This window comes from Dromaius novaehollandiae, chromosome 10 (assembly GCF_036370855.1).
Source record: "Dromaius novaehollandiae isolate bDroNov1 chromosome 10, bDroNov1.hap1, whole genome shotgun sequence".
NCBI lineage: Eukaryota > Metazoa > Chordata > Aves > Casuariiformes > Dromaiidae > Dromaius > Dromaius novaehollandiae.
Genome location: NC_088107.1, coordinates 4,557,762 through 4,576,010, shown reverse-complemented (window position 1 = coordinate 4,576,010; position 18,249 = coordinate 4,557,762). Strand labels below are relative to the sequence as shown.

General features: G+C 40.5%; 1 protein-coding gene across 11 annotated transcripts in view; it reads left to right on the top strand.

Annotated features, from left to right (window-relative positions):
* The first annotated feature begins 10,329 nt into the window (after positions 1-10,329).
* The window catches only part of MEF2A (myocyte enhancer factor 2A), a 97,644-nt gene continuing 89,724 nt past the window's right edge, over positions 10,330-18,249 (top strand). For 3 of the 11 annotated variants that reach the window (XM_064517902.1, XM_026121674.2, XM_064517903.1), the window contains exon 1: positions 10,363-10,819. The gene's annotated coding sequence lies outside the window, so the exon portion shown is untranslated. Of the gene's footprint in view, positions 10,820-11,698; positions 11,733-11,897; positions 11,949-18,249 lie in introns of those variants that run through there. The other 8 variants (XM_064517910.1, XM_064517909.1, XM_064517904.1 and 5 more) reach the window with 7 other exon arrangements.

Genomic DNA, 18,249 nt, shown 5'->3' with positions numbered 1-18,249 from the left:
GCACTGCATGGATAACAAGCCAGCTGGCATGAAGAAAGGGATCAATATACATGTTCAGGAGGAGCCACAGAGCCCGTGCAGGATAGCGTGCATCCCCAGGGCGTTCGGAGGCAACCTGTTTCAGCAGTCAGCAGAACTGGCCCAAACTTACAGCAATGTAACTGAATGAGAATGTCAGTCTTGATGAGGGAGGAGCAAAATGTGTACCAGAAAAAAAGAAAAAATACAACTTGTGATAGGGTGTAAGAAATGGTGATGGGAAACAGCTTTGCTTTAATAGTTATTGCTAGTTGGTTTTCCTGCTACATCCCTCAGTTCTGGCTTCTGTAGTATACACATTACAACTAGTTGCTCTTCCATTGAACCACTTCTTGAATAACAAACCTCCGAAGGAACCTTTCAGATCACTAACATGACAGGAAAACAGTGGTTTTAAAAGTTAGCTACATTTCTTATGTTCTTGCTTGCTGCATGTAGATACCATCAGAGGTGTCTGATCTTGAGTTAACAGTAGCTGTGGTTTAGGTTTTTTTACTTCAGTCATTCCCAAAAAGGTTTGTGCTCGTGTGCGTCAGTTGGTACTAGTGACTGAAGAACCATCAACTGTAAAAGCTGACTTTTTAAAGCTAATACTAAGGCTAAGTACATAACATTTACTTTCTTCTGAAGAAAGCATGTATGCTCTGGTTAAGGGGTAGATGAAAACCATGTCTGCAAGAGCAGTGGCTGATGACTTAGTTCTGCATGATAAAATAAATAACTTCAATTAACTTCAAGCTCCAATACCTCAAATGTTTGTTGTCACAGAGTAGCAGCTTGACTGATTGGCAGCTCTGGTTTAATTGACATGTGTTAACAGAAGTTGCTCAGTTTACATGGAGTATTCCAGTATGCTGTTTTAGAAGTTTTTGTCCCACATAAACTAGCTTTTTAGCTTTGGAATAAATGGAGGACTTGTAAGGGTCATTAAAGAAATTGCTAAAGCTTCTGCAAATGCTATAGGCCAGTCTGCTGACTGAGATGCACAGCATGCACATGCCACTGCACATACTTCCTAGATAACGGTACTGATGCGATCTTAATCCGGACATAGTGCTGGAGGCAACTTTCTTTCCAACACTCAATTATCCTAATAGCAACACTTCCCCCCAGCCCCCCGTTCTGAATGTGTGGCCTGCTGCAACAGCACAGTATGCACAGAGTATTGCTTGGAATGAGCAAAAAAACAGCGAACAAAATTCATCCCACAGCAAAGGGCACTTACATTGTCCTCTGTGTTATGGGACCCATGCTGTATCTTTACCTTGGATGGACGAGCCAAGGAGCCACCATGACAAAGTGCTGCATTTCTTCCCACAGGTTACAGAAGGGCTCCTTACTTGTTCTGGACAGCCCTATAGGAACAAATTTGAAGTGTGGCTTGCAGCCAGGACTACAGGGCGTGTTACAGGGGCAGTACTGTCTTTGTATTGTCCATGTGCATCTTGTATCCTCCCTAGCGGGATGCTGATCCATAACAGAGCCTTCTAAAGTCTCCAGCAAAACAAAGAATTCAGAGTAGTTTCCCACGGCCATTCTCAATAAAAGAATTTCTTAGAAGGGTTAACTCAGCCAGGAAATGGAAACTAGGGGCCAAATTCCACTATTCAAGCCAATCTCCCATTGGTAAAAGATTTCAGAAAATGTCCCTAGATGAGTAATCCCGACTACGCATTCCTAATTTCAGTAATAGTTCCAAGAGATGAAGGGTGAAACCATTTGAGAAAATCAAGCTTTACTTGCTTGTTATTCATTAGGGATTATTTTGCTAGATTGAATTACTAATAATACTTCAGATTATTAAAATTTATAAAACGCCTGTTTACTTTGCAGTATCTATATCATTTTCTGCTCCTTAATGCTTTTCAAGCTCAAGGAATGAAAACAAACTCAGCTGTTTTGTGTTTGTTCATGGTTGACTTTTACCAGGAGCATGTTAGCATTATTACATATTTGTTATTAAATGATGGCAGAGTGCACATTTCTGAGACAAAGCAGAATACCCGTTCTTACCTCCAGGAGTTTATAATTGAAAAGGATGGAGGATACCAGCTCTGCTAGGAGAGCCAGTGGAAGCATTGCTGTCTTCACCTCTGTCTCTTTTGATTGCTTGCAGAAGTACCTGTGAATTTGGCTCACTTTTTTTGCTTATGTATCAAATCATATTGGTTGCTTGAAGTGAATGCATGTGCCCTAGGCAATGAATAGTGTTTGGGCATAGGATTTTTGCTTTTCATAGCTAGTTGAAAGTATTTCCATTGATGTTAGGTTAAGCTGTGTTGGATTTAGTTAAGCTAGTACTGGGTAGCTACTTTTATTCTGGACTAAGAATGATTTGTGTCAATTGACCTTAAATCTATTCCTAATTGACTTAAACGAACTGAACTAACACCTGGTTTATGCCCTCAATTATCCCATTTTAACCAATAGCTCAGGCATGCCATCCAGCTCCAGCAACTTAACGGGTCACCGCACAGCAGCTGAGGCAGGGTAACTGCGGCGTGCCTTTCTTTAGCCTGCAGCAAACGTGAGGTAAAATGTGTCAGCTTAACCTCAGGGGCCGAAAAAGAAAAAAAAAGAAAGAAAAAAAGTCTAAACTGGTTTCTTGCTCCCCGATTGCCACAGGCTAGGAGCAAACACACATGGTCAATTACCACGGCTCCGTGAGCGTATGGGAAGTTGTCAAACATGTCAGCACACGAATGAGATCACTCATTCATGTATTCAGACCCTGAAAGCATCATTTAAAACTGGCTTTACGTAAACAAGTGTAACTATGGGTAAGGACACGTGAACAAATTAGTGTGGAGATAACAAGTTTTTATGTGTCAGCTTTCCCTTATGCCTAGGTGATTTGAGATAGCCTCGTCCACTTTTACTGAGGGGGAAGGTACAGCTGATGTATGGCAGATTCGCAGTCTGGCTTCCTTGGCTGTAATTGTTTTTTAACATAGTTTAAAACAATTTAGCTTGGCTAAAATGTAATAAAACAGATTTAAACCATTCCTATACCAGTTAAGCTAAACCTATTACACATTTTACTCTTAGCTTAGTGGTTTTAGCAGTTTTACAGGTGAAATCTTTAAATTAGTAAGAGTTTTTCCTTCTACTTTATAGAGCAGTTTTACTGTGTACATAGAGAAACCTGATGGCCCTTGGTTTTAGAGCCTAATTTAAAGATGAACTAGCATCTCTCCTAAAAACAACTGAAAAACAAAAAACCGCCACCACCAACAGAAGAAAACCAGCAAACCCCTACTTTCAGCTTTCTTCCCCGATAACACTAGTTTTATTACTCCACCCTGTGGGAGAGCTAAGAAGAAATTTGCTCCTTCCCAGCTAGGAACAAACACCGGATTTGCTAAACTGAAACTGAAGATACAAAACTCCCAAATCCAGGATAAGTCCGGACCCAGTTTCAAACTATGACTGGGGCCAAGGAAACACATGACCAAACAGAAAAACTTTGTATGCTTTTCCTTTCTATTCAATAACTCAATTCAATAAACTCCATCTCAGTTAATCTTCCTCTGCTTCCATATAATGGAAGGAAAGACATTTGATGAAATTACATGAGATGCTTTTTCGTGCAGACTGATTCAGCACAAGGCTGCAGGACCAGGCATTATTATCTCAAGTAACATGGATGTGTTTTGAACACTGCTTTTCTCTCTGCTATCAACCACCACCACCTCTGCAGTAATGTGACAGCAAGAGAAAAAGGACGGGAAGGCGACAAAGTTTGCCCACGCAAGCAGAAAAGAACTTTCTGTCCAAAGCCAGCTGGCTTGGCTTGGAAATGAAATGGCATTTTAGCACGAGATGACACGTTTACATGCGTATTGGAGCTCTGTTTCAAAACAGTTGTCCTAGATGCAACAGCAGGTTCTGTGAAGTAGTTTGTCATCAAGTGACCATAGGAAACAGGTGAGCTGTCTGAGTGCCAGTTTGTCCCCTAAACTGTTTGACAGATGAAGAAACCATGCTCAGAAGAATGCAGCAAATGTGCTGCCCCATTTCATCTTTAGAATTGAGCATATTTTTTAGGAAAGCGTTGAGAAAGTATGTAATAATAATAACAGTAATAAATGTTATATATATAATAATATATTATCTATATAGTAGTATATAATAATAATGATAGCCCTAAATAACAGCAAAGTGCCTTAGTAAATGCCCGATACTGTTTGTTCAGCTATAGACCTTAAAAATGCACACAAGTTGATCCGTGTTAATGCTCTTGTTAAATTTGCAAGGCTTGTGTTCCATGCTAAAGCAAACCTCCAACAGAGGATCAGAAGTATTTACCATTACTTTAAAGGGCTGTTGGGAGCAGGGAAGCTGATGTCTGTTGTTTATCCTGTGGGACACAGAGACCACGGTTCATTCATCTAGGCGTAACCCCAAAGAAATCAATGGGAAATACACGAACAATGTGTTAGTACTAAGAGCCTGGACACCATCATAAAGTACCCAAAATGCACCTTGCAAACTGCGCAAGTTTAATTTTTAAACTTTATTTGGTAAGTTAACTGCTTTAAAAGTTTCTTTGCTATACCTCATATGTTACAACAGATCACGCAGAGCCGGTATGGGTTCTGTATATGAAGCTTACACAGCCAGGGCTATAGCACATGCCTTTTCTTATGTACAATGCGTTCAATGGAGTTTACAGTAAAACAAGCAAAATCCAAGAAAAAATAATATTTAAACTAACTTTTAAAGAGCTGAATATCTACGGCACCAGCTGATCGCAGTGGGAGCCGAGGATGCTCTGCACAAGACAGAAGCACCTTATCTGACTTTTAAGAGTTCCACAAGGCATTTGTCGCTTGAAGAGGCACCATCAATTTCAAATCTACTTTAAAAAGCAGTTCAAAGACAGTTAAGGTGCTATGGTTTCCTATGTCTATTTCTGTCTCTTTTGTTTCCTAACAGCGTGGGATACTGACCACACATACTGCAGTCAAATATAGAAATTAAACTAACAGAAAAAAAGAGATTTTTTTTTTTAATCTCTTGGAAAATTTTCCAGACTACAGCACAGCACAGTTCTTAAACTGATAATGTCCCTTTCAGAATTTATTTGCCAGATAATGTTAGAAGAAAAAAAGACTTCAGGGTCAGTTTGAACATTAACCCCCCCCCCCCCTTTTTAACCAATTAAAAATCTATATTAGAGATAACGGCAAGCTGTGTTTGAAAAAGTCTCCAAATAGTAAATTATATCCTACACCTTAAATATGCAAATAAGTTTGTAAAATCCTCATAAATGATTTCTGTCCCTTTGGAAGAAAGGCAAGGTCTGTCCTAAGAAAATTTTGACTGCATAAAAATAATAAAAATAGTTTAGCACTGAAATTATTTTTGTAGCTTTACACATATTATGACTGTCATCTATTACCAGCTGAAGGGCTGCAATTTCTGAATAATGTAGTAAATATAATTTTTTTAAAGGCGTGAAGTGATAAAATATTATGGGAAGAGAAAAATATACTTTAATAAAGAAAATATTGAACTTAATAACTATTTTTTCAGATCTACTGTGCAGTCTGTGTGTTGTCTATAAGATGTCAAGTTATTATATGCATATGTACACTTTGCTCTCTCTATAAATATACATGTGCACGACACATTTCTAAAAGCAGTAAATGAGTGCTGGGGAAATACAGAAACAATGAAGTTCCTAAGAGAGGCTTATTTTTTCAAGTTATTAAAAGAAGGTGGCAAGCGTTCATGAGGATATGAAAATTTAAAGCCGTCTGCAGGAAACTCTGAAAACCTCTGGTTAAGGCTGCTGCCAAAAAATCTCAGCTATGTTATGTCAGAATGTTTAATTGCAAGCTGCAATTTTAATGAATGGAAAGATATGGCAAAAGCAGGAAGTTTCTGAAGCAACATAGAGCAACCATGAAAATAAAATACCAAAGGTTGTAATCTTAAATGCTGTTGGAAGCTGGAATTTCCATCCAAGCTCTGACTCCTTTTCCTACTGTGCAGAATTTGCCAGCTGTCTGGCTAAAGAGAGGTAAGCTGCTCTGGATATCATCTTCTCCTGGGCTCAAGGCAGCGCTCGTTATGTCTATGTGAAGAAGTCAACTTCTTTGCATTTGTCGTTAGGGGTGTTTACAGAAGTGCAGCTTAGGAATAAGGAGAGGAAAAGCAAACGTCAGAGTGCATTAAATAACATATTTTCTTTACTTTCCAAGAAGCTTGCTTGCAACATGATGTTACTATTTATATCGGATCTCTTAAACCCAGCTGTTGGTTCATGTTAACATGCAGAATGGTGAGAAAATCCCAGCAGAAAAGTGCGAATCCCGGAGAGACCTGTGTTCTGTCATTGTGAGGACCTATAAAATAGCACAAGTTTTGCTGCGATATGGATCAGGCATGCAGTCAGTGATGCCGGCAATACAGATATTTCCAGTGTTGGTCTCTGGCATGAGAAGGTCAAAAGCAAAGCAAAACCAGAAGTACCAAATGCAACAGACAACTTCAGATAACATAGCTAGAACCCGTGGCTGGAAAAGTTTGAAAGAGAACTTTTACCTGTGACTCAAAACTAGGAAATATACTGTACGCCCATATTACAGCATTCTTAGACAAGCTGTGTCTGATCTAATCTTATGTACCTTGGCCGCAGGTTCTGGAAAAACAAATACTCCCAAGGCAATCAGATTACTGCATGTACCATATAACGATGTGGAAATATTAGTGGTTTACAGAGGGCAGTTTATGAAACAGATTGAGTGAATTTAATTCATGCATTGTCAGGTAATTTGGACTTCACTAAAATAAGGAAATCTTTACTTGATTGTATCTGTATCTAGTGGAGCACCAGAGTAGCAGAGCAAATAGTAGTGTAGTAGTGATACTCTCAACCACAGATAGAGTCATGGGAGTCTGTTCAGAGCCAGCTTTCTGAGAGTGAGTCTGGTCTCTGTACTAAAGTGGTCATTATGGGGTTAACAGGGTTACCCAAAGTATTAATGGAAAGGAACCATTATCCGCTTCTCTCTTTCTTCCTGTTTTGTAGGTGGGACTCCCCCCTTCTTATATCCTTTGTTTCTAATGGAAGCTCCCATCCTGAAAAACAGTGAGTACAGTTTGGTTTTGTTGCAGTAAGTATTCCTTTATAAAAATTTTCATTCATGGAGTACTTCCACCATTGTAAGTGAAACCATATTAGGAATTAATCTGGTCTGTGATTTTTAAGAAACCTTGTTCTTAAAAGCTCGTTCTTAGCCCCTTCTTCCCTATAGAGGATATCTTAATTGTTTGACAAATACGCAAAAGCTACATAACATCCCCTTCTCCTCTTATCTCTAGTTCCCGCATTTTGTTTTTTTACAAAGCTCACCTTTAGGACCATGAGACTAAGAATTTTTTCTGCAGAACACAAGATGAAAAACCGACTGTGTGGAATATCGCAAAAATTTGAAAGGAGGCCTGAGGAACAGCCGTGGTGTGTCTCTCCAGAATGTTCTGCAAGAAGATCCTAAAATGTAAGTTAAAAGTTAGCAGAGATATGATTTTGGAGGTAGTGCCTCCAAACACCTCAAATGGGTGGAAATGCACTGGAATAGAGAGGCATGGAAAAGCTCTATTGCCATAATGACTGCTGCATAATGACTCCAACTATAAGGCTATTGGGTTAAAACTAATAACACTGGTGTCTTTTTTTCATAGTTTTCTTCATATTTCCTATTTCTCTGGGTTTATTTCTCCTTTAGAACATTATGATAATTACACAGGCCTGCTACTTGGTCAAGGAAAGAGATTTCAGGTGCTTCTTTTGGATCTGTCAGTGACATACTTTGCCTATAGGTTGTAGGTAAGATGGGCAGAATTGCGTACAGTGGTTGTTCTCTTATTTCTCAAGAGTGATCCTAGCACATCCTTGTGATGCTTTTTCACCTGTTAAGTGTGATGTTCTTTGGGGGTTTGTTGTGTTGTTGATTCTGTGGCCAGATGTTCATTAGTCTTATAAAGGTCATCATTTTTTCTCTGTAGTATGGACTTTCCGTAATCACCTGCAGCTTTGTATCCTTTGGATTATCCAGGTGCATTTTGCCTTTGCAGTTGTCCTGGAAATTATAGCTAACACAGAACATAGCCATCAAGTCATGCAGTGATTTTAGTCATGTTGATCTTTAAATCCCTATATGGTTTTATTCATGTCATCCTAGGGGGTGTGGTTTTTCACTTACGCTATTGTGACATGTGAGAACATCTGTGACCTCCCCTCCCAATTCTTTTTCACTAGCAGTCCCAAGAGGGGTCTGGAGAAGCAGATGTAGCAGCAAATCATTGTGTATGGAAAACAACATCTGTAGTTTCCATTGGATGCCATATTTTGCACTTCCTTTTCTCAATTGTTACATAGGGCAGTATTTCAATTGAGAGAGGAATGCATTGTAGTGTGAATGAAAGATGCGGCTCTATACTCCTTCACTATTGTTTGCAAGGCGTATATAGAAATCTCCTGAGCAGTAAATGCTATGCTTATTCCTCTAGTGCTGCTGAAAAGAACAGATTAGAACCAATTATTTATCTCTTTGGCTTCCTGCTCTATTTTTTCCAGCTTAGAATAATATGATTACATATTATACATACAGAAAATAATTAATAATGAGTATAACCAGAAGTCCTTGCTCAGGCCTGACTTCAGTTTTTTATTCAGACTCCCACTGACTTGTAAAACTTAAGTAAAGAATTCAGGATTTTATCTAATGTCTCTTTAGTGTATTGCTTTCATGAGAGGATTTCGTGGTATTAATCATTAGATTCTAGTAATAGACTTTATAGCTATTATGGATGATAGGTATAGTCAGGAATAAAAGAATAAATTATGCTTATATAAAAATCAGTGTCATTTGGACTGTTCATGTTGAGAAATGTAAGAAATCTATATGTATTTGAATCTCTTGCTGTTCATTATAGGTCAGTAACAAGCAGCTTGGAAACATGAGAGTAGATGGCAATTATTTGTATTTTGTTATTTCTTTGTGTCTTTCACATCTTTGATTAGCTCTTTACTAGATTCACGGTAAAAGATTGCATGCTCTTGCACTTCTGTTTTGAAGGAAAGATGGATGTTTCAGAAGTTGTTGAACTTATACCCTGGCTATGTATTTAAAATCCAAGCAGCCCAGCCACTATAAATACTGATCTTCAAAATTTCAGTGAGCTGCTCCTGCTTTCATTTGAGCTAAATAATTGCAAAAAGACAACAGAAATTTACATTCATTTTTGGGGAATGGCCTTTGGGGAGCTACGCTGTTCCCTCCAGCGGTGTGCTTAGCACACTCAGAGTTGGTGTTTCTGTCATTATTTCTTTCATCTTGGTTTCTAGTAATTTTTGGATCTACTTTTTTTTCCGATTCTTGCGTCCTGAAGCAAAGGCAGGTACACTCTCCATGAGTGATTGACTGCTTTGAAACGGCTCTCATCCTTTCGCTCTGAGGCTTGGTACCTTGCAGTATAAATCTAGGAAAGCAGTAGAGTACAGAAGATTTTTGGCAAGTAACTTTTTATCATCAAAATTTTATCTTTGAGTCATTCTCTGGCCGCTGCCTACTGTGAAAGATGCCAATTTTTACATCTTTTATTATGTATTTCTAAGCAGTCTTTTCCACTTAAAAGCAAAATTAATGGGAGCTCTGGCAAAGCTAACACGAGCTGGAGACTGATGGGGGGACCAAGGTGGACCGTGACCCCACCGGAAGAAGCCGGCCGAGCCCACGGCCTCACGGCGCAGGAACTCTCACAGAAAGCCACCAAACACTTGTTTGTTTCTGTGACAGGACTGATTCTGTGAAATGATTGTTTCTGCGGCAGAAGTGACGGCACCTGAACAGCCGGGGAGGCTGTGGGGCCGTGAGGCGGCCAGCGGCCCCCCCGCAGGGCCCGGCGCAGCCGTTGCCCTGGGCAACCCTTCAGCACGTCGCCGCCGGGCGCGGGGTGCGCACGGCCCTGCCCTACAGGGGCAGGCGCGGCCGCGCATGCGCCGCCGCTCGGCTGGGCGGAGCTATGTACGTGCGTCACTGGCGGCGAAGCGAGGGACGGGGCGCCCTGGCCGACGGCGGAGTGCGGTGCGCATGCGCTGTCGCAAAGTTTGGAGAGGCGGGGCACGTCTAAAGGCTTCCTTCGCAGTAGGCCCCGCACGAGCTCGGTTCTGATTGGCTGCCGCTTTCCTTTCCGCCTCTCTGATTGAGCGCCCTCTTGTCACTCAAGCGCTCCACGTTTCCTCACGCCCCGCCCCCAACCAGTGCTCTGGTTGGCGGCCGCCTCTTTTCTTCTGCCGGCTCTGTGATTGGCCGCGCGCGCCCTTCACTCCGGCCCTCTGCCCTATGGGCTCGCGGTTCTGGCAGGATCGGGTCGGCCGCGAAGAATGTAGACCCGGCCGCTCCCATGGTAAAACAAAATAATCCGGCGATGCCGCCTACCCAAACTGGGGCACTTCCAGCCCCACCGCCCGGCGCAGGTTTACCTCTCCCTCTCCCCTACTGCCGCCTCCTCCCCCGCCTGGCCGGCTCCGGTAAGCGCCCTCAGTGGTAGCCGGAGCTGCCAGGAGAAAAGGGCGGAAGGATATCTTCACGAGCCAGCTGTGCTCCGCCGCCTGAGGAGAGAGTGACAGAGGAAGTAGTTCCGGCCTCGGTTGGGCCTTGTTTCCCAAAAATAGCGCCCAGTGGGTATCCGTGCGCTGGTGTCAGTGTCTCCTGAGGAGCCTCAGCGGGGAGGAGGCAGGCGCGGCGGCGGCGGGGAGCGCGGGCGGGTGAGTGAGCCGGAGGGGGGGGGGGTCCCCGCTTTGGGGGGCGAGGGGGAGCGCGGGGCAGGGTCCCGCGAGGCTCCGGAGGGCGGCAGGGGTCGGAGGCGGCGGGAGGGGGGGGCGGCGAGCGAGGTCGGGCCGGGGCAGCGGGTGACGGGCGGGGGTCACTGAGGGGGGCGGCTTGAAGGGGGGGAGGGGATTTCCCCCCTTCCCGCCCCGGCGCGGGGGCTGCTGGCGGGGAAGTTGGTGCGCGAGGCGGCGGCGGGGGGCGGGCGGGGGAGGGGGCGCCGCGGGCGGGCGGGCGGGGGAGGGGCGGCGGCCCGGCGGGGTCCGGCCCGGCCCGGCCCGGCCCGGCGGGTGGGCGAGCGCCCCGCGGCCTCTCCGCAACTTGGCGCTGCGCTGGGCCGGAGGGGAGGATGGACATTTATGGACCAGGCCGGGGGAGGCTGCCGGGGGGCTGGTGCGGCGGGCTGGGGGGCGAGGCCCTGGCGCTCGGGGAGCCCTGAGGTGAGACCCCCCTCGCTGGGGTGGTGAACTTTCCCTCTCGGGGCGTGTGTGCGCGGAGAGCAGAGGTACCTTTTGTCCTGCTCCTCGGCAGCCACGTTCGGCAAGCAACATCACACTTTAAAAAAAAAAAAACAAAACAAAACAAAAAACCAAAAAAAAAACCCCAAAAACCCAAACTAGGCATCTGTGGACACCATAGTGGAAATGCTTGGGGTCGGGGAGGGGCAGGGGCACACACAGAAATTGTTCAAGTAGTTTTACACCACAGAAAGGTGTGTTGCAGATGGGAGGAGAAACTGCTCGCTAATGTGTAAACTAGGGGATGTTTTGTCCGGGGCGGGGGGGATTGAAGTACGGTTGTGCACTGCGAATGGGATTTTGCGTTAACCAGTCCTGTGCAGAAGTCATGAGGGTAAGGAAAGAGACTGTTCTCTTTTTGGCTTGAAAGGCAGTAAATCCTTTGAGTTTATGGAGCTATGTCTTCCGATAAATTTTTACCTGCTTTTGGGATGCTGTTTGGCAAAGAGAATGGAGTTGTTTAGAAAACTAAGCTGTAGTGATTTTTTTTTTTTGACAGGTGATTAACTTCAGAGTTGAAAAACTGGAGTTTTCTAGAGGAAAGATGACAGTATGAGAAGGTTTTTTCACTACTCAGTGCAAAGCTATTGTGTCCCATAGTTGTACAAGGATTAAATATATCATGAACGGTAGGGGAGAAAATGGTTTTGGGAAGTACAAAGGAGCAGTACAAAGGAATAATTTTTAAACAGCGTTAAGAAAACACATATTTGTTTTGGTATGGAATTGGTAATATATACAGTGTTTATTTTAAACCATTTTCAATGTTTGGTAAATTTTTATGATAGCACGAGGAAGTCTATAAGCTTTCAAACTTGATTAGGTTAACTGACTACAAATAATTGTTCATTTTAAAAGTCATCTTTCATTTTTAAGATCTAGCTGTGATATTTTGATGGATATTTCTGTTGCTCTGTTATTGAGAGCTAGTGCTTAAACCACTTGCACAAAAGGTGGCACAACAGCAAACCTATTCTGTTTTTCTTTATAGGTCTGTCTTTTAAAATTATTAAAATGCTTATCTCTACCTCTTACATGTAAGAACACAGTCTTGTTTTTTTCCTTTCCCACAAGTCGTTTGGATTTGGGGAAGAAGTATGAGGTCCCCCTTACTAAACTTTTTTTTTTTTTTCATTTAGGCATTATATATTTACAAAATAACATTACCCAGTATAGAAAAAATGTAATACAGGATGTCATTGTAACACTTTCAGTCACTAAAGGGCATAGGTGCAATGTGATACTTTTAAATTCTGTATTTGTCTAACTAGTGAAACAGAAATAAGAAAACGGAACAATTTATCTTGATATTAAGGGTTTATAATATACTGTCCAGTTGGAGATGAATATTGTTTGATTGAGAGCATTTGGTTGGGAATTTAGGAGGGAAGATAACCCAGTTCCCTAGCTAGTTATTTTTCTCCTCCATAATTTCTTTCTAAATATGCAGTTGACTTAGTCCACCAGTAGCAGTAGAGTAGTATCATCATTAAAAGAGAAGAATCCCTCAAAGAGAGGGAAGAGATCTACTTCAGAGCAATTATAATGTAGATGGCAGTCTCTCTCTCTCTCTCTCTCTCTCTCTCTCTCTCTCTCTCTCTCTCTGCCAGTGCAGCTCATCTAAACCACTTCTAACGTTCTAGCGTTTCTAATGTTTTATTTGCAAAAAGGTATTCACAGTTTGTAAAATATGGTAGAAATATATTAGTTGTTAGACAGTATGTTTCCTTGTTTTGCTCTGTCATTTAAGTGTGTATTTAAACCATTGTAATTATATGTCATTTCTGTAAATGAGTGAGTCCATAGAATGATTTGCATATGCTTAGATACCTGAATTTAAATTCCTCTAAATTCATATACCATTATTTTCTTACTCTGGGAAACAAGGGATGAAATAAGAGAATGTTGAATTTAGTGAAGTGGGTAAATTGATCTATAGAATCAATTTTTTAGTCATGTAGTACTAATAACATATGAAGGACTTGGCTGTATTAAAACTTGAGATAATTCTGGAGAAAATAATGACTTATTATCGTAGAAGACCTGTCTTATTGAGAAACCTGATTTGAGCTGAAGTGAATGTGGTTTACCTTAAACTGGTTAATGTGGGCAGTAAAGCTTCTACAGGGTTTACATTAGAGTGTTAGCCAAGTTTCTCAGATAACTTGTTGATGTCATTCTACGTATTCTGGGGCTAAGTGCTGCCTTGAGACTAGAAATACCATGCTAGTCTGTGAACAGTGCCATGCTACCTTGCCTTGTCTCGGTCGTGCCATGCGTGACAAAATACAGCCTGTGAATTCTGTAACACTTGTAAAAGTAGAGTAGTGTAATTCTGTGTAGTCTGTTGTCTTGTATTAATTTAGGAACTAAGCTTTTTGCCTGACTAACTGTGTTCTGTTATGCCGTGTGCGAGTGATGTCTGTGTGTTTCAGCTTGATTTTTAAAAATACCTTTTCTAAAAATGAAATTTAGCACATTTTATTCACTTTATCAAATTCTTCATCTTTATTTTTAAAGGTCACACGATTAAGTCATCTGTGTAAAAACACAGGGTTTGGGCCTATTCCGTCATGACAACAGCCTGATAATGCGTGCAAAACATTGGGACATACTTTCCCTTCTCATTGAAGCAACACTTATTTTTGAATTAATATTGAACATCATGTACTGATGTACATGTTGTGTAAATTCTTTATACACAAAGTTGGCTTTATCTGTGTTTCGACATTTCTTATATCTGAAAGAAATACTTTCACATGTGTAATAATGTGTTCTTTAGTTGAATGCATGTGGCAAAAGTCAATCTTTGCCCATGATAGTATGGGGGAACTTTGGTGCCCGTTGTCTTGTATTCAGATTAGATTCCTTCAGCTCTGGTAAAGTAACAAAGGAAGAACACTACATTCCTCCTCTTCAGTCTTCAGTTTTTGTGTGCACTTTATTGCTAGTGCTGAAGGGCTAATGGAATAATTATTTGAATGGACTAGCCAATATGTTGCTGAAGTGATACTGAATGTGGTTTCAGTTTAACTATTTCGCCTGTCATGTGGAATGAATAAAGTCTCCAAAGGTGGCAGTTAGATCCTGCAATAACTAAATATAGTTTACTTTTTCCCTGAGTTTTTACAAAGTGTTTTCAATGTCTTATGCTGTTTGCAAGATTACAGTAAGACATTTTCTTTTGCTCATTTTTTCCAACGTTAATTCTGTTAACCTGCAATAAGAAAGAGTTCAGGAACTTTATTTGGGCAAGTAACCAACATGTATTTTAAATGATTCATACAGTATCTAATGAATGAACAAAATGATAATACTAAGAGTTAAAAACAAACCCATGTTGTGTAATGTGACAATTGCGCACACCCCTGCTACTTTGCGTGTATTCTGTGATAGAGGACGTGCTGATAAATAATGCCATATGGGGTTAAGCTTGTAGTCTGCCTGCAGTAGTGTTGTTTGTTGCTTTGTTTATTTTAAAGTACGCATCTGATCTAGATACCTACCCCTTACCTCCACCTTCATGTAATGCATTCTTATTTTAACATTATTCTTCCAAGTTACTGCCTAGGGAGTTGGATGGTTTTTTTTTTCCATCTGAAGTTTAATGATACAGTTAATAAGCAAAAATATGGAGTCCCTTATGTTTAATGATTCCATAAGAATGTTCCTAAAGAAAAATATATCCCAAGTGGAGCTAAAGAAATTGGGAAAAATAAATCCCTGTACTGCCTATTCTCATTTCCATTTGACACTAAAGGGGTATTAATATCTTGCAAGACAACCCTGAGACTTTTTTTTTTCTTTTTTCCAAACCCCTGCACTAAAATGGTCACTGAGCTGGAATATTTTAAACAGTATGTGTAATGATCTTCCTCTCTCCTTTGACCCTCCATCTGAGTGTACAGTGAAGAACTAGACAGGAACAACTGTTGGAGAGCCAGCTAACATTTCTGTGATTGATCTGTTTTTCAAAACTTTAATGCAGGAGAATAGAGAACCTTTTCTACAGTAAACACTAAACTTTTTGTTCCCCATATGTTTAGTTATAACACAACAAGTGTGCCCATATGCTAAGAAGAACATGCATCCTTCTTAATAAGAGTGTGATTAATTGAATTATTTTTCAGGGAATTAACTACTTTATATTCAAAATGTTAGTGATGCTTAATTAGGTGGGTCTTCCCATCAGTTTCACATCTCCCGGTTATGTTTTTCCCTGTCCCTGAGGAGCTTTTAAATTCTGCTTTAGTCCTTATGGACTAACCTAGAGACTTAAAAGTGTGTTCTGTCTTGCTTTGTGCCGAGCAGAATTTCAGTAATGGTTATTAAGTGTTGTATGCCTATTTTAAGTATGCTAAGTTAGAAAATAGTGTTAGGATTCATCAGCAAGCATAGCTGTAGGAATATGCTTGCTTTGAATAAGTATCTGTATAACAGGCATTGATGACAAAGCATCTTTTACTGTGAGTTTTATATAGGGAGATAGATAACTGGGATAAACACTTATTTTCCTTCTCACTGTGGTTGTGGGAGATTCTTTTTAACTGAGTAAGATAGGTTTAGAGTAGATATATTTGTGCTCATGATATGTCTGCCATGATAACAGGAGTAAGAAGGATTTTTTTTTCCATTTACTTTAAATCCCAGGAAGTGTTTCTGAAACTGAACTTCATTTGAAAACCAGATTGCTTCCAGCATTATAATTTAGGATTGCATGGATTGGACTAATGTTATCTTTATTGTTTGAAAGCTAACGATAGACCTGTGAGAATATTCAAAGTGGTTATGTCATTTTGATATTTGCAGTAATGCTTGCAAGCTGTGGTCAGTATGGGTATTGAGTGCTGTACCAATGTACATAGGCCTCACCTTGTAATTTTCTCTGATTTATAATGTTTGGAAAGTTAAGAGTGGGAACATTATTACATTTTTGGCTATGTTATTAGGTCTATCTATAACTGAGCTGTCCTGTAGCCACACTGTTAACAATTTCTTGCTTGAAGTTATTGGCATAGAGAGTTTAGAGAAGGGATTCAGAGAAGATCATTCTGGTATCCTTTATGATCTCTAGGAAAATATTGTAAGTTTAAAAAGAAGGGATATGGGATAATTACACATGGAGGTAAGAGAAGAGAGTAAGCAAGTAGTCGAATCTTAAGGAACTTGTGGATATGCACAAAAAAGAAAAGGTGAGCAGCCCTAATGTGCAGGACAGATTTGCCTTGGTAAGGTGTCCATTAAAGAAACCGTTGAGAGGTGTTGGGACAGGGTGACTGTAACGTGAAATTTTCAGTGCTTGAGTCGGAGGCTGAGAAAGAGGTCGTAATACTTGGAGTAGGAGATGTTTTTCTTTTTCTTGATTTCTGAGATATCCAAAAAGTGACAATATTTTTAAGCAAGCATCTTTCTCCAGATGTTTTGAATTATATTTAATCAGCTGTCTTACTGTTGTGGAAAACTTGTATACTGTAACTGTGAAACATTGTGTGAAGTTATCAACATAAAGGACATCTTGTTTTTTTTGGTATCATTCTTTCACAGCAACTACCCTCTTCCTGATATGACTGCTTGCATCCTGTTTTAAAAACTGTAAGCTGACAAAAGTGACTGCTAATAAGTTGGTGTATAGGCAATTTTTGCACTTCACTGATGTTGCTCTCTCCAATGTGAGCTTTCAAAGCATTGAATCTTCTGAGGATATTTAAGAAAATAGGATGTTCCTTCACCACGCTGCTTTTTATTATACTGTATCTCATGGAAATAAATTAAATTCTTTAGTAACTAAATATTTTTATTTTCTATTGAAAAAGTTTCCACTGTTAAAATTGATGTGTAATGATACATGGTTTTAATTGCAATTCAGATGTCTTTAAGTTTATGCTCAGAAACCCATCAGATTCAGGGTAGAAGAGGAGAAAGTAAAAGGTAGGGCAAGAGGATGCACTGTTTCAGCATACAGAAAGTAAAGCGCTTCATGCTAAAATTTCTGAATCTACATGCAGTCAAATTATCAAACTGAGACTAGCAAAAGTAATGTGGTAGCTTGGCTAGTTGGTTTCTGGGATTTGAAGCTTTTGAGTGCAGAAGAAAGATTTCCTTTGAGAGACTCTCCTGATAGTAAGTGGTATATCCTCCTATGTTTCTTCTGGAGAGTGTTGTGGGGTTTGTTTATTTATGGTCCTCTTGCTGTTCTCTTTGTAGTGTTCTAAATGATAGCATCTTACTTTCTGTCACTGAAACATAGGTGAAGATGTTTGCTTTGGGAGATGTGAGGCTCAACTATGAAAAAAATGGTAGCAGTAAAAGTATTAATGGTTTCCATTAGGAAGCAGTAGAATAGTCAAACTTCTTCAAGGGTAAGGAGGCAAAATCGTGGATGGCTGAAGAGAGATGGGGGCAGGCATTCACTGGATATTGGAAAATTGGAATAGGGATTATTTGTAGAAGTTTGAGAAAAAAAATACAAATAATCTAGAAATTCAGAAGAAATGCATAGAACTTGTAATGACATTGTTGCGTATCAAAGAATAATACTCCGTTTTAAGTAGCTGCTTGTTGTTTTCTTTGCTGTAACTATGGAAAACTGCTGACCTGAATAGCCTTCATAACGTTTGCAGATGAATGGTTCATATGACCTTCTTATCTAATAGGGAACAACCAATTGAATTAACTTGAATTTTTAAAATGTTTTATTATTTGATCAGGTCTATGTTATAGAATTAGACAGAAAAATAGAACACTCATGCTCAGCAAAGGACACAGAAATTCAGAAAATCCTCCAGACTTGCTTAGGGGTTTAATCTGAGTTGAAATTTGAGGGGGGAAAAACACAAAGGTTATCTTAGGAT